We start from the raw sequence: 15625 nt of genomic DNA on the forward strand, positions 1-15625 counted from the left end.
TTTGCTACAATGAACATTATCAAAAAGGATGAATCACAGAGGAACTTCTAAAAAACGTCAAAAGAGCCGTTAGCTTTGAACTAAAAGGTGGTCATATATCCTTTAAAACTTGAGTGAATTAAAGTTATGTTCAGATTTAGATAAAATTATTGATGTGTCCTACTAAGAAGTGGATAGTGTTTATGCTCAATGGACTCAGTGTTGTCTATGAAGTAGAAAGGAAAATTGTTTTCTGGTAAGATAAGTTTGAAGTTTAGGGAGAGTTGAAGGCAGTTAACACTAATGTCAACAAGAAAAAGAGTTTGATAAGATGTCTTTGGTTACCAACACAGTTTAAAAAACATAAACTTACTTTAAAATTCATCTGTTTTGTGGAATGGCAGTAGAAATCAAATTCAGAGTTTTGTGTGGTTGCGTGTTTTTCCGGTAGGGTTGGCTAAGTGTAGGGGGGCCAGAAAAATTACATGAGCTATCAAGATAATATTTAACATAATCAAGCATGAAGTCTGGGCTGTGTAAGAAAGGAAGTGAGACCAATGGAGAGTAGAAACAATGAAATGTAATCAGGATTTTAGTGGATGGGAATGAAGTGAATGGATTCTATGAAGACAAAGAAAAATTCTCTTAACTTCTACTTATATCACCTTTTCAAAATATATGTCATATGTCAACTTCTGAAAATCCCTTAAATGTTCAGTTGAATAAGAAAGGAAGTAATGCTAAGAGGAATTGGATAGAAAGGAATACAATGGGAATTATAAAGGATTGACGTATTCTACGGGGTCAAAGATAAAGTCTTCAAAATTTAAAGTTTTTCACTCATCGATGACATATATCATATAATGTTACTCCCCAATGGAAACTCCTGTAATGTATTCCCATTACAACCAAATGCTTAACAAATAACTTTCATCCCTATCCCCTCCTTCCTGATCTGCTTTCCTTATAGCTTTCCCCATCCCTCCATCTTCTCAGGATGTGTTCACTCTCTTGGAACCCAAGTATGCCTCAGAGCCCATGTTTGCACCCGTGTGTTTGCTTTTGCTCTTTCTTCATTTGGTGACACCATTAATGAGGAGTCTTGAGAGGTTTATAGTCTTAGCGGCTGACTCCATACTTCAGTCTGACAAGGTGGACTGAGAGAGGAGGACTGAGGGCTCTGGTGAAGGTTTGAGGTTACAATTGTGGCAAATGATAAGCATGAATAAATCAGAAAGATGGTAGAATGATGGCTAAATAGTTCTGTGAGCCAAGCCGTGGTGGGAGAACATAAAACTTGTAGTATTCTATGTTATTGGTTATGATAAATAAAATTGAAGCGTCCAGAAAGTGTATATAAAGCATTTTGGTGGTAGACAAGCTAGTTTAAAGTTAAGTTAAATAACTGCTTATATTAACATCAATAGCCTCGGTGGTCAATATGAACAATAAAAATGCTGATTATACACCAATGAATCACTTGAAATTTTATTTTGAGGGGAAAAGAAATGTGTTTTTGTAACTCAGAAACAGTGGTAAAAACATCTTAAGTAGTCATCAACCTAATGAAACCACAATGCAAACCCAACATATTCAACATGAACTCATGGGAAGGGTGTACTCAGTTCAGGAAATACTCTGCAGTCTTCTTTGACTCAGTATTCCTGTTTTCACAATAAGCCTGTCCAAACATGCTGGTAGTATGAAGTAATATGGTAGAGAACTGTGAAAGGCAGATTTTCCAGGCAAACCTAAAAAGAAAAAAGTTTTTTTTAAAAAAAAAAAAAAGCAATACTGGACTTATATATTACAGAAGATAGTTTTTGTTTATGTATACACACACACTTGTCCATCTTAGTCTGACAGAATGTTATTTATAACTATTACGAGTTAACATTTTCTCATGCTTAAGATAATTCATGGCACATAATATGATTTTTAATAACTATCTGTGTTTCTGCTTGATAGAGTCAATACAGTCTATGAGGTAGAAGGAGAAATTGTTTCCTGGTGAGATAAAGTTAAACAGTTTAATGAATAAGAGTTATTAGCAAGCTTATTCGATCTAGCATGCAAAAATAGCATTGTTATTTATTAAATGGTACATATGTATATTTTCAGCCAATTTTAAAGGAACATTTTAATCTTATTTTCTAAGTTGCTTATTAGGCATATAAGATATTACTGCTTCCTATAATTTAAGCCTTTTGATCTAATTGGAATGTAGATTTTGGTAAAATAAAGTTTTATGTACAATGACTTTGGGGTCATATTTCAATAAATCATTTTAAAATTAAATTCTTCAAATTACACTGTACATTTTTTGGCTTCTCTGTTTCTTTTGTAATTTTTCTATCAATTCAATACCTTCTGCCTCTATTTCATCTCTGATTCATCACTTGAACTTGTTGTATTATTATATCCTATCTCTAATTAGCAGTTAGCACATTGTATTGTCATTTCTGTGTCTTTGTCAAAAAGGGCTTTAATGAAGGTAAATTTGGTATCATAATTCTGTATCTCTCAGGTCTCTCACATCATGGGACATATGATAAGCTTTTTAAAAAATGTAGAATAAGGCCGGGCGCTGTGGCTTATGCCTGTAATCCCAACACTTTGGAGGCCAAGACGGGTGGAACACCTGAGGTCAGGAGTTCAAAACCAGCCTAGCCAACAGGTTGAAACCCTCTCTATACCAAAAAAAAAAAAAAAAAAAAAAAAAAAAAAAAAACAAGTAGCAGGGCATGGTGGCGGGCGCCTGTAATCTGAGCTATTTTGGATGCTGATACAGGAGAATTGCTTGAACCCGGGAGGCGGAGTTGTAGTGAGTCGAGATCATGCCATTTCACTCCAGTCTGGGTGACAAGAGTGAAACTCCGTCTCGGAAAAAAAAAAAAAGTGGAATAAGTATGTGAATAATGACAGTAAGAAATATTACTATTTATAAAACACAACTATATTTTTAACTCTTAGCCAGAACAATTATGGTATTATTTTTGTACACATAAGATTACTTTGTGAAGCTGCCTCACACTTTTTCATTATCAGGAAGGCCAAAATAACATAATAAAGAAAATCAAGTTTGTACAATGTACTCAAAGTCAGAAAATATCCTCTCAAAAAAACCTTAATGTGGCCTTTTGGGTGCAGTTCGGCATTGGTAGTAGAGCATTTGAGTCCTAGGGCTGGAAATCTGTATTCGATTTTTTTTGGGCTTTTATATTTTCTCAGGATTATCATGAACAATTTATTTAACCTCCATTCCGCTTCAGGTTCTTCATCTCAAATCAATTGATACTTTGATTATGGCCATTCTTTCAGGAATAAGGTGGCATTGCATTGTGATTTGGATTTGCATTTCCTTGATCATTAGTGACATTGAGCATTTTTTCATGTTTGTTGGCTATTTGTTTATCTTCTTTCTAGAACTGTCTAGTCATGTCCTTAGCCCACTTTTTGATGGGATTGTCTGTTTTGTTCTTACTGGTTTGATTTCGTTGTAGGTTCTGGATGTTAGTCTTTTGTTGGATATATAGATTTGAAGATTTTCTCCCACTCTGTGGGTTGTCTGTTTACTCTGCTGACTGTTCCTTTTGCCGTGCAAAAGCTCCTTAGTTTAATTAGGTCCCAGCTACTTATCTTTGTTTTTATTGCATTTGCTTTTGGGTTTTTGGTCATGAAATCCTTGCCTAAGCCAATGTCTAGAAGGGTTTTTTTCCAATTTTCCAGAATTTTTATAGTTTCAGGTCTTTGGTTTAAGTCCTTAATCCATCTTGAGTTGATTTTTGTGTAAGGTGAGAGATGAGGATCAAATTTCATTCTCTTACATGTGGCCAGCCAATTACACCAGCACCATTTGTTGAAAAGCGTGGCCTTTCCCCACTTTATGTTTTTATTTGCTAATCAAACAATCAAAAACAGTAGATATTGGCATAGATGTGGTGATCAGGAAACACTTACACACCGCTGGTGGGAATGTAAACCACTACAGCCACTATGGAAAACAGTGTGGAGATTCCTTCAAGAACTAAAAGTGGAGCTACCATTTGATCCAGCAATCCCACTACAGGGTATCTATCCAGAGGAAAAGAAGTCATTATAAGAAAAAGATACTTGCATACGCATGTTTATAGCAGCACAATTCACAATTGCAAAACCATGGAACCAACCCAAATGCCCATCAATCAATGAGTAGATAAAGAAATTGTGGTATGTATATACGATGGAATACTACTCAACCACAAAAAAGGAACGAATTAACTGCATTTTCTAGGACGTGGATGAGATTGGAGACTATTATTCTCTGTGAAGTAACTTGGGAATGGAAAACCAAACATCGTATGTTCTCACTGATATGTGGAAGCTCATCTATGAGGATGCAAAGCCCTAAGAATGATACAATGGACTGTGGGGACTTGAGGGGAAGAGTGAGGTGGGGGGGATAAAAGACAACAAATACAGTGCAGTGTATACTGCTCGGCTGATGCGTGCACCAGGATCTCACAAATCACCACTAAAGAACTTACTCATGCAACCAAATACCACCTGTACCCCAATAACTTATGGAAAAAAAATCAGCTGATAGTATTAACTACTTGATAGGTTTTTTGTGAACATTAAATTAGTCAATATAGGCAAGGGCTTAGAATTGTAACTGGTGCACTATATGACCTCGATAAATTATTATTACTATTATTATTTATTGTTTTGAAACCTACTTTGTCATGTTAGAAATTTGTGTTCAGGACACATAAAAAGAACAAAGCATTTAAATTAAATGAGACAGAATTCTAGGATAGGAGATAAACCTGAATGCTGCAAGAGCAAAATAAGAAAAATAAAACATGACTACACAAAGGGCATTATAATTTTCTTGAGTTGCCATCATGGCTCTAAATCCATTGAATAAATTCTCAAAGAGAGAAATTTTAAAAATAAGCAAAGATTTTTGTATAAAACATTAATTTTTCCAGAGAAAATGATGCAGGAAATTTGTCTTAAATGGCTTGAATTGTGTATGAAACTCTCTTGATATTGCATATCTTTTCTCAAACCAAAGTGCCAGGTCTGAATTTCTTGGCACAACTCAAAGATGACAGGAAATCATCTGTGTGAATACTGTGCCTGTGACAATTTTTACTCAGAGCCATTGCTTCTGGCTGAATGTACCATTAGCTATGGAGGAAATGTACTATAATTTATATTTAAAATATTTATGAAATATGCATGCAAATTACCCAGACAACTTACATTTGTGAGTCAAAAAGATGAAAGCAAAATTTAAAACTTTATAAACCAAAATATGATTTAATTAAAGTTGAAAGTATATTACTTAATAATGTTATTTAATATCACTTTCTTCACATAAAAGTTATTGCTTAAATTCTAGGCCTAAAGGCACTTACCAAAGTAAAGTAGAAGCAGTGAATTCAATAATCTTAAAAATCCCTCTTTGAAGAGAAAAGACAAAAAATTGAAGAATTTTATTTTAAAAAAATGTACAGGAACAAATCTCCATCTCATATGCAAATCATAGGTACTAAATTCTGATTTTTCTCAAATTATATGGAAGACACTTTTAAATGCTACATGCATATCTAAAAAACTAAATCGTATTTAAAAATATCCAGAGAAATGATGTGACTTGCCTAAGTTCAAAAGCCTATTTATATTAGGTCTCCTGATTCCAAAACCCATGTTGTTTATAATACACTTTAGTTCTCTGGGTTCAATGTTCTGTTCTCTCTTTCATTCTTCATGTTAGAAGAAATGTTTCCTAGGTCAAATGTCTTTTTTTTTTTGAAAAAAAAAAAAAAATAAGATAAAGGATAAACGTTAACTAGCACTTGGTCCAGCTACTTTTTACAATTTCAGATACTTTTGTAACATTATTTTTATTTATTAGGCTGTATTTGCATTATGACTTATTATTTGATTTCTAGCTTAGACATTTCTATTTGTTTCAGCTTCTACTTGAGTTTATTGGAATTATGTCAATTTCATCCCCCCAGCTTACTTTTAGCACAAATGATAACAATTTTTAAGTTACAAATAAAAAGACAGCACTCACCAGAGCGGGGATAACTTGTTAAGCATTTGTCTTCATGTTTTTCCATGGTTCCATAATTTTGCGATATTGATATTTTACATATTGGGGCAAGGCAAACTGATAATATTGGTTGATCTTTTTCTAGAAAAAATATATAAATAATTATCTCGATGTCCCATGAATCAGACAGACCTGAACCTAACCAAATGAATCAAAACTTTATTTGGATAAATTCTACATTTTACCAAATGAATCTAATTAAAGGAAAATTGATTCATACAAAATTAACTCTATGCTTACATTTATAGAATTAACTGTAGAAGTAAGAAAATTCTTTGCTTAATTCAGACCCCAAAGCCAAAGTGCTTGAGTGAAAGAAATCAAAAACAAGGAAGAATAAAATTAAAAATACATGTAAAAAGGCAAGAAGATAATTTCTTGACCAAGATAAGTGTCCCCAGTTGTAGTTTATTTTCTATTTCTGGTAGGAAAACCCTGGTCCTCAGAGTCATATAGAATGTGTGATTTAACTTAGTGGAACCTATGACACTGAGTCAGTTAATCTCTCTGAGTATTATTTGTCTTGTAGAAGTAAAAGAATTAATACGGAAAGAGTACTTTGTTTGCATAATGCCTGACATGTATTTTATTATGAGTACATATTTGCCTCTTCTATGTTCTATTTATCTATATAGATTTAGCCACAGATTGTTGTAGGGATTTAAGTTGAAATTAAATACAGTGGCATCTTCTTTTAGGCTAAGTTCTCATTTTTACAAAGTGGAAAATCAATGGAATTTTAGAATTGCCATGGAATAATTGTTGGGTGGATACTTAGCAATAATGTAAGTGGTACAGTTGGCGAGTGCTTCTGTAACCATTTTTAAAAGTATAAGAAGACTTTTATAAAAATTAGAACTTGGTAAACATAGTATTTTTTTTTTTTTTTTTTTGGTCAAGAGGATTGCGACTTGGCAGTTTCCAAGTAAAATCTAATCGTGCTATGATTGTATGGAAAATTTACCAGATGTTTTTGGTAATTCTTTGCTTCTTCAGTCAGCTCAGTTTTCTGCTAATAACAAAAATAATTGGTCATAAAATACAAAAGAAAATGTTTTGAGATTATATTTTATTCATTTTGTTTAAATAAAACTTACTTACCTCAGTGAATACTTCAGTTGATTCCTTAGGGAAAGAAAATGAATAAATAACCTCACTTGGATAGCCCAATAGTAATTTTTGTCTGTATCATAATAATATAGAATTAGGGCTAATTATTTTAATAATTCAGGGTCAAGCTGTTACTACCAAGAAACACAGTCCTACTTTATAGAAATCTGTTCTGAATTAAATGAATGTAAGTATACATTAAAAGGACATGTCCTGTGTCAACATAATGGTACCTTACTGAAAATACATTTTATTTCATATTTTCCATTTACCTTCATTGTTCATATAATGTCAAATTTCCATGTAATATGGGCAGATGCAAAAGAGAGAGAGAGACAGAGAGAGAGAGAAAGAGAGAGAGGAAAAATAATTAAGCCTACTGAGGTGTGTGGCAAAATCTGGTTCTTTCTTGGAGGACCAATGTTTTTTAGATTAGTGTCCATAGGCCCACAGTTTGAGGTGGAGAGAAAGGGTAAAGCATGTTTCCCAAGGCACTAAGAAGGAAGATCTTGCTTGCTTTGGGCCCCAGGCCACAAGATCCTGTGCCACAATTCATACTTCAACTTCACAAGACCCTTTCCAACTGTCCTCTCCCACTTGGCGCTTTCTCTCACCGCGGGTATTCCCTGAACCTATGATTTACATAACTTGTAACCCAGTCCAGTATTCAACTCCTAAACGATATTAAACTATAGTGAAGGCAACTGACAGAATCCTGATTTGACTATCTTATTTTAAAAATTCATTTTTTCTAATGTAACAGAGGTCAGACATACATTATCTGAAAGTGTGTGATAGAACAGCTACTCTTGACCATGTAGATGGTTCATTCCAGAACTCTAACATGACTTTGAGTCTGTGTATGTTTTACAAGGGTTTTCCTTTGTTTCCTTTCGATATGTCAATAGCATAACACCTAATTTACTTAAAATAATCAGTCAACAGCAAGAAACAGAGTATTTCTCAATGAACTGGTTAATTGTTTGATTTTTATATTATCATTTTCCTCCCTAGAGATAACCTACTAGAACATTATTTGAGAAATAAAAAGTATAATAATCAAAATTTTAGAATCAGGGCAATTAAATACTTAGCAGTATATTCTTAATATTTGTGGACAAAAGATCTTTTTTATATTACAGCAAAGGTATTATTATGACAGGTGAAAAAGACTAATAGCTATAAAATTCTCAGTTCAAAAAATGGTAGAAATCTGTTTTTTTAAAAAAGAAAGCAGCAGCAAAAAACAGAATACTTAGGCTATGTGGAGAGGTCTTGCTAACATGGAAGGTCTTGACTGAAAAAAATTTAGGTCAATTGAGAAAATCACAGTTAAGGAGTAAAGAGGATTTTTACGTAAACTAAAATATCACTCAATTTTATTAAAAGAGGAGAATTTCCGGAGTATTAATATTTTAATGTTTAGTTTTTAGAAATATGAATCAAATACAGCTTCATATAGAAACAATACTTTACCATATTAACAGTCTTTTTTGGTGTTTCCTTAAAGGAATAAAACAAGAATTAGACACATTGTTCTCAGTGTATTGATTATACGTAATTTCCACTTGGAGGTATGGAGAAAAACTACTCTTTTGTAAAGAAGAATAATAAAAATAAATTTATTTGTAATGCTCCTTTAATCACTTTTTTAATCTCTAAGATCTGGAAACATGTAAGGGACATGGTATTTGCTAAATACAGTATTTCTTAAATACATAATAATTGAATGAATGAATTTTTCGTAAGAGTAATTTAGGAAGCACATACTTTTAGGCAACTCATTTAAATAATTTTGATAATTGCATATTTATTTAAAACAGATATATAATCAAACTTATAAGTTAAGTATATATAACATTTCTTTTATTTTTATTTGTATTTTTTAAATTTTTGAGACAGAGTCTCTCTCTTGTCGCCTAGGCTGGAGTGCAATCATACTCTCTTGGCTCACTTCTACCTCCACCTCCTGGGTTCAAGTGATTCTCCTGCTTCAGCCTCCCTAGTAGTTTGGATTACAGGCACCCACCACCATACCTGGCTAATTTTTGTACTTTTTTAGTAGAGATGGGGTTTCACCACATTGGCCAGGCTAGTCTCAAACTCCTGACCTCAGGTGATCCACCCGCCTTGCCTCCCAAAGTGTGTGAGCCACCGTGCCCGGCCTAACATTTCTTCTTATTAGCAATAACAAGTTTTGAAAAAGCATAATTTCAGGAAAAAATATTATATAAATAACAGCTTGGATAGAGAACAGGTAAGGGGAAAAAACAAATTGGCAAGTTTAAAAGTTTACAAGAATGAAAACTTACAGGAAAGCAAAAAACTAATTTAGAAGATTCCCTTCCCAGAGAGGATCTGGATTTGGAGAAGCAATGCCCTTTGGAGGATCATTAGCAACAAATCTGGACGCTGATCTCTCTTTTCCTCCCCTCCTTCGTGAAATTCCCTCTTTGCCCAAGGCTAGGGCGATGGCTGTCTCAGATGCCTGCTGCTGCTTTGCTGACCACAGGCAAGATTTCTTTTTAGGGCCTGACCCCCTCCTTGCTTCTTACCTCAGTCTCAAGTCTGACTTTATTTTTTACTCTGTGTCACAATGAATACCTTCAGAAGCAGAAAAATCTCTTCAATTGCCTCTGTAACAAACTCAGAAAACTATCCAAGATGAAAAATCATGCTATGGAGATCTTGCCAGGTTATAAACTAAATCTATCAGCTATCTATAAACCTCCCAGGTTGGCATTGTCTGATGGGGTGGTCTTGGGTTGTCACTGCTCCCATTGAGGCCTGCCTGGAGCAGAAGTCTCTTTCTGGTCTCTCTTGCCTAATGCCCATGAATGAGTTTCTAAAACTGCTTCAAGATCTAGAAGAGTGTTGCATCAGAAATGCCAACCACTAGGTCAAAAAGCTACTGTAAATTCCTATTTATTAGTGGCTGGAAAAAATTTTAGTTCACCTCAAAGAAAAATAGTTTGAAAATACCTACCAAAACTAAAAATAAATATACTAAACCTAAACAACTCAAATGCCTTCTAATTACAGGGCACTAGAGGACTGAATTGTGGAATATCATCAGCAGTGTAAATAGGTAGATTATACCTGCAAGTGACAATATGGATGAATGTGCTAGAAATCTATTGAGGGAAAAATGCAACACCAAGGAGGCTACATTAAGTATGATACTCTTTGTAAATCTCAAAAACAAACCAAACTACACACAGAGAGAAACTACTTTTAAATTCAGGGTATGTATGCTTTTCAAAAGAAATGAAGCCCAATCTAAACGCTAATATGAGTTACTTGAAGGAGATTTTCAACAGGAAATAAGGCCCTTAGGATCTTTCTGATATCATCTTGTCATATTCAGAGTCTCATGTTGACTATGAGAACTTACTGTGTGGTAAAAGCAATTTATTACTTAATATATTAACTTTATTAAAAGTAATGTTATTGTCTAAAATGAATGTTCTAAAGAGAAATAAACACAAGTAAAACGAAATCGTGTTTAGGATCATATATGTATGAAATAAAACTGTTATAAAATATAGAACTATAAGTATTAATTACAATACTCATAATTTATAGTGACATATGTGTTACTTATTAATTTGTGGTATTAAAGTTTGTGACAAAAATATTATACAAATTTCATGTACATATCCTCTAACCCCAAAATTTCACTTTTAGGAATGTATCGTATTAATGTATTCGTATATGTATAAAATAAATTATTATAAGAATATTGTTATTTTTCTAATTAAAAAATAGAAACATCATTTATCATTAGGAAACTAATGAAGATGTATCAATGAAGATGTACACAGTGGAATTAACTGAAAAAATTTTAACAAAGAATGAAAACTACTAACTGATTAGGCTTCCATTTCTCATGGGAACTGACAAATTTAGTTTGGTTAGTTGATTCATGCAAGTTTAAACCTCCTTTACTTGATTATTCATAAAATTATGACAAAAGTAGTTGTTTGTTTTCATTATCACCGGTTTCCTATGTTTTCAGTTTTTCGGTGATCATCAATATTATAACATAAGGGAAAAATCAGCTTAAATATGTGTTCAAAGAATGATATATAAATAAACTTATGCATATAGATGCATATACTCTCACATGCACATCATCTGCTATGCTTCCATATTACTGGCAAAAGTGTAAAATATCTTAATTCTGATAGTGAGGATATGTCTCAGTGTTTTTAAATTTTTGTGGGTTCAAACATCCCTATAAAACTTAGATAAATTCAATAATTCTTCCTTTAAGAAAAATGCAGATGTTTACAAAACAGTGAAATTTTCCTATTTCCTATTTATAAAACTCTCCATTAGTCTCAAATTAAGATCTACTACTTTCCCTTAGAAGTTATAGGCTAATATGAAAACGGAAACTAGCTTTCCTATATCAATGGAGTAAAAAGGAAGGGAGGTAGAGCAAGATGATGGCAAGTTTGGTGTCTGTTCATTGGTATAGGAAGACTGTCCCAGGTCTTTTAACCAATTAATTCTGCAGGGCTTCTGTATATAAATAGCAGAATCTTTATGCCAAACTAAAACTGTCATGTTTTTTATATACAGAATATTTTTAATTTATATTCTAACAATGAAATAATAATCTACATTAGCAATGACAAATTTAAGTTAATATAGTAAATAAATTTAAAGAATACAGAAAATCTTGTTATTTATTATATGAGTTGATATTATATACTGTTTCCAAATATGCTTGACTATTGGTTTTTCTCAAATACACTGTCATTAAATTGTTTCATCTTTTAGGTTTTAGAATGAGGGGCTTTATATTCTTGGAAAGAAATTAAAAGAAAGTATCTACTGATTCAAGAGGAATATAGTGCCAGTCTAGCATTTGATGACAAATTTGCAACCAACTGGTGATAGAAAGGTGAAGGAAAAATAACAAGAAATCTTTTCAGGACTATCTAACTTTGACAATGTGGTTCACAAATGTCACACAAGTATATTTTCTTGGGACCCTCTTGACATCCATTCATTACCTCTTTCATACTTAGATATTTAAAACGATACATATAAAGAATAAGATTGGTAAAACATAATGTACATACATCTAAGATATATCTCATCGATGAACCAGTAAATACATAAACACATTTTACCTGACTGGTATGTATAACTACTTCATTTTTCTCCTTATATTTCAACAAAATAAATAACATATTGTTATAAATGAAAAGCAAGTCATAATAGATAAATAAAAAGTAATTCTTTAAATATATTTAATATAAGCGGTTTGTACTTACTTTCTGAGAGATGCTGGCAGATTCCTTAAAAAAATATAAATAGTATGTTTAATTACTTATAAACTTGTTATTTTTCCCTTTCTTTGGACTTTTAATTATTCCTGGAGATGAAATAAGGGAAATCAAACTAGGCTTTTTATTGGGTGGCTATATTTATTGGTCCTGTAACAAGACAAAAAAGCTTTAATTTTATGATCTGATCAAAAGGCTGAGGAGAACTTGGGTTACTTAATGCTCATGTTAGAAAAAGCTCCTTAAGACAAATCCGCTTTATGAAACAAAATGGAAATGGTTACTTAGAGTTTGAGCAAGTACTTCCTTACATTTCCCCATATTACATTTCCTTTGTTAAATGAAGATACTGGTTTCTATCCTCCCCCCCTACATTAAAGAATTGTTTGAAGGACCAAGTGAAATGATATATAAGCAAATACTTAGGGCATATATGTTAGATTTAAATTAAATTAGTACTTATTTGTCACTACTGCTACTATTGTTATTTGTTATTATATTTGGACTGTCTTACTTTTTTTTTTTTTTTTTTTTTTTTGTGAGGCAGAGATTTACTCTTGTTGCCCAGGCTGGAGTGCAATGGCTCGATCTCGGCTCACCACATCCTCCACCTCCCAGATTCAAGCGATTCTCCTGCCTCAGCTTCCCAAGTAGCTGGGATTACAGGCATGTGTCACCATGCTAGGCTAATTTTGTATTTTTAGTAGAGACGGGGTTTCACCAAATTGCCCAGGCTGATCTCGAACTCCTGACCTCAGGTGATTTGCCCTCCTCAGCCTCCAAAAGTGCTGGGATTACAGGTGTGAGCCACTGCACCTGGCCAAGACTGTCCTACTTTTAAAGTTAGAACTTTTGGATGCATTTTGCCTCTAGTTATTGTACTTTTTTTTGAGAGGGAGTCTCGCTCTGTTGCCAGGCTGGAGTGCAGTGGCGGATCTTGGCTCACTGCAACCTCCCACTCCCTGGTTCAGGTAATTCTCTTGCCTCAGCCTTCCAGGTAGCTGGGATTACAGGCATGCACCACCCCCCGCACCCGCCCCCCCGCCAGTTAATCTTTATATTTTTAGTAGAGACAGGGTTTCACCATGTTGGCCAGGATGATCTTGAACTCCCGACCTCAGGTGATCCTCCTGTCTCAGCCTCCCAAAGTGCTAGGATTACAGGTGTGAGCCACCTTACCTGGCCACTGTATATATTTTTATCCTGTACCCCTCGCCCCTTAAAAATGCAAAACTTACTAGAGTGGGAACAAAGGGGTAGACACTTGTCTTACGCTGATCCCCTGGGTTCATAACGATATGATGTTGATAAGGAACCTGAAGAAATGGGAGGAAGTTCCACTTCTGATAAAATGGGCTGATTTTGTTCTAGAGAGAAAGGAAATTATGAATATTTATTCCACTATTTTATATCCTTAATGAATCAAAGCAAATGTTAGCAAAACTGAGTGAATTAAAACTTTAATTAGAAAATTTATAAGTTGTGGCCAATTTACTTAGAAAAAGTAATAGTTTAGATACATAAAATTTACCTTAACTTTGTCTACATTTATATCAAATTGCAGAATTGAAAAATTATCAAATTAAGTAAGACCACGGGAGAAAGTTATCTATGTAGGGAAAAAAAGTATGTTTAAGAAAGGAAATAAAAAACAAAAAACAAAACAAAAAAAACCCCACACAATCACAAGGTGCGTGTCTCAACTTAATCCTTTTCTATGTGTGTTGGAAGTTAGTCTGGTCTTTGGAGTCAGAACTGAACTTTAATTCTCTTTACCCAAGGCACTGGAATCCCCGACCCCGATCGAATTGCTTAAACTGTCTGAGCATTACTTACCATGTAGGATTATATCTGTTAAAATATAACGAGAAGTTTGCCTAGTAACTAAGTATTCTAGTAAGTTCCAGAGCCTTTGAACTGACTTTACAAAGATTGTTTTTAGGAATTAAATATAAAACCACAATAGCATTTTTTCCTCAGGAGAATTTTCTCTTAATAGAGAGTGAAAAATAAGTGTGTGTAGAAAGTCAACGGGTCTTTAGAATTGTTGGATGGTTACATTAAGAGAGGTACAAAATGAGAATGCTACTGGAAGTATTTTGACAAAATGTAGGAAAGATATTTATAGCAACAAAGAAGTTAGTAACGATCTAAATTCCTAAAACGACAGGTTTTATTTGGAGCATTCTGTTTTTAAGTGTTCAAAAACAGATGTTTCTATTATAAAGGTTTTAGAAAGCATGCCTGTTCTGTGTTGAGATAGGTAATAATTGTCAATGTTTTAGATGAATTTACTGTGTTCCAAGCAATTTTTGTAAAAATTAAATATATGTCATCTAATACAATCTTGCGGGGTTAATGCAGCTCTCCGTCTTTTCAGTTAAAGAAACTGGAGCTTGGAGAGGTTAAGTAACAACTCGTGGAGCTGGAGTTGGAATACAAATTGCCTGATACCAAAATCTATGCGCTTTCCCTACACACGCAGCAAACTTCTCTAGTCCGCAGAGGATGGATTACATTAGGAGTCCCCAACCTTTTTGACATCAAGGACCGGTTTTGTGGAAAACAATTTTTTCCACGGATGGGGCGGGGGTATGGTTTGGGGATAAAACTGTTGTACCGCAGATCATCAGGCATTAGAAAGATTCTAGATCCCTTTCATGCGCAGTTCACAACAGGGTTCACTCTCCTGAGAATCTAACGCCAGAGCAGATCTGACAGGAGGCCGAGCTCAGGCTAATGTTAACTTGCCTGCAGCTCACTTCCTGCTGTGCTGCGTGGTTCCTAACAGGCCAAGGACCCGTACGGGTACCCCCTGTGGTTTGGGGACTCCTTGATTATATGACCTCGTGTAGCTTGAGAATGTTTACACTTCAGATATTGGGGATAAATTTCTCTCTCTCTCTCTCTCTCTCTCTCTCTCGACGGAATCTCGCTCGTTCGCAAGGATAGAGTGCAGTGGCGTGATCTCGGCTCACTGCATATTCCGCTTCCCGGGCTCAAGCGATTCTCCTGCCTCAGCCCTATGAATAGCTGGGATTACAGGCGCCCCCACGCCCCCACGCCCAGCTAATTTTTGTATTTTTAGTAGAGACGGTTTTTCACCATGTTGGCCAGGATGGTCTCG

The 15625-nt window shown here is 34.2% G+C and overlaps 1 long non-coding RNA gene across 1 annotated transcript; it reads right to left on the reverse strand.

Moving 5' to 3' along the window:
• Positions 1-1901: 1901 nt before the first annotated feature.
• Positions 1902-15317, reverse strand: LOC112624276. Its single transcript, XR_003119385.1, has 8 exons — positions 15261-15317; positions 12487-12510; positions 8675-8701; positions 7190-7213; positions 7053-7097; positions 6050-6169; positions 5385-5427; positions 1902-1986 (listed from the first exon to the last, which is right to left on the reverse strand). It is a non-coding gene; the product is annotated as an uncharacterized LOC112624276 (long non-coding RNA).
• Between the last annotated feature and the right edge of the window lie 308 nt (positions 15318-15625).

Source organism: Theropithecus gelada, chromosome 5, assembly GCF_003255815.1.
Source record: "Theropithecus gelada isolate Dixy chromosome 5, Tgel_1.0, whole genome shotgun sequence".
Classification (NCBI taxonomy): Eukaryota; Metazoa; Chordata; class Mammalia; order Primates; family Cercopithecidae; genus Theropithecus; species Theropithecus gelada.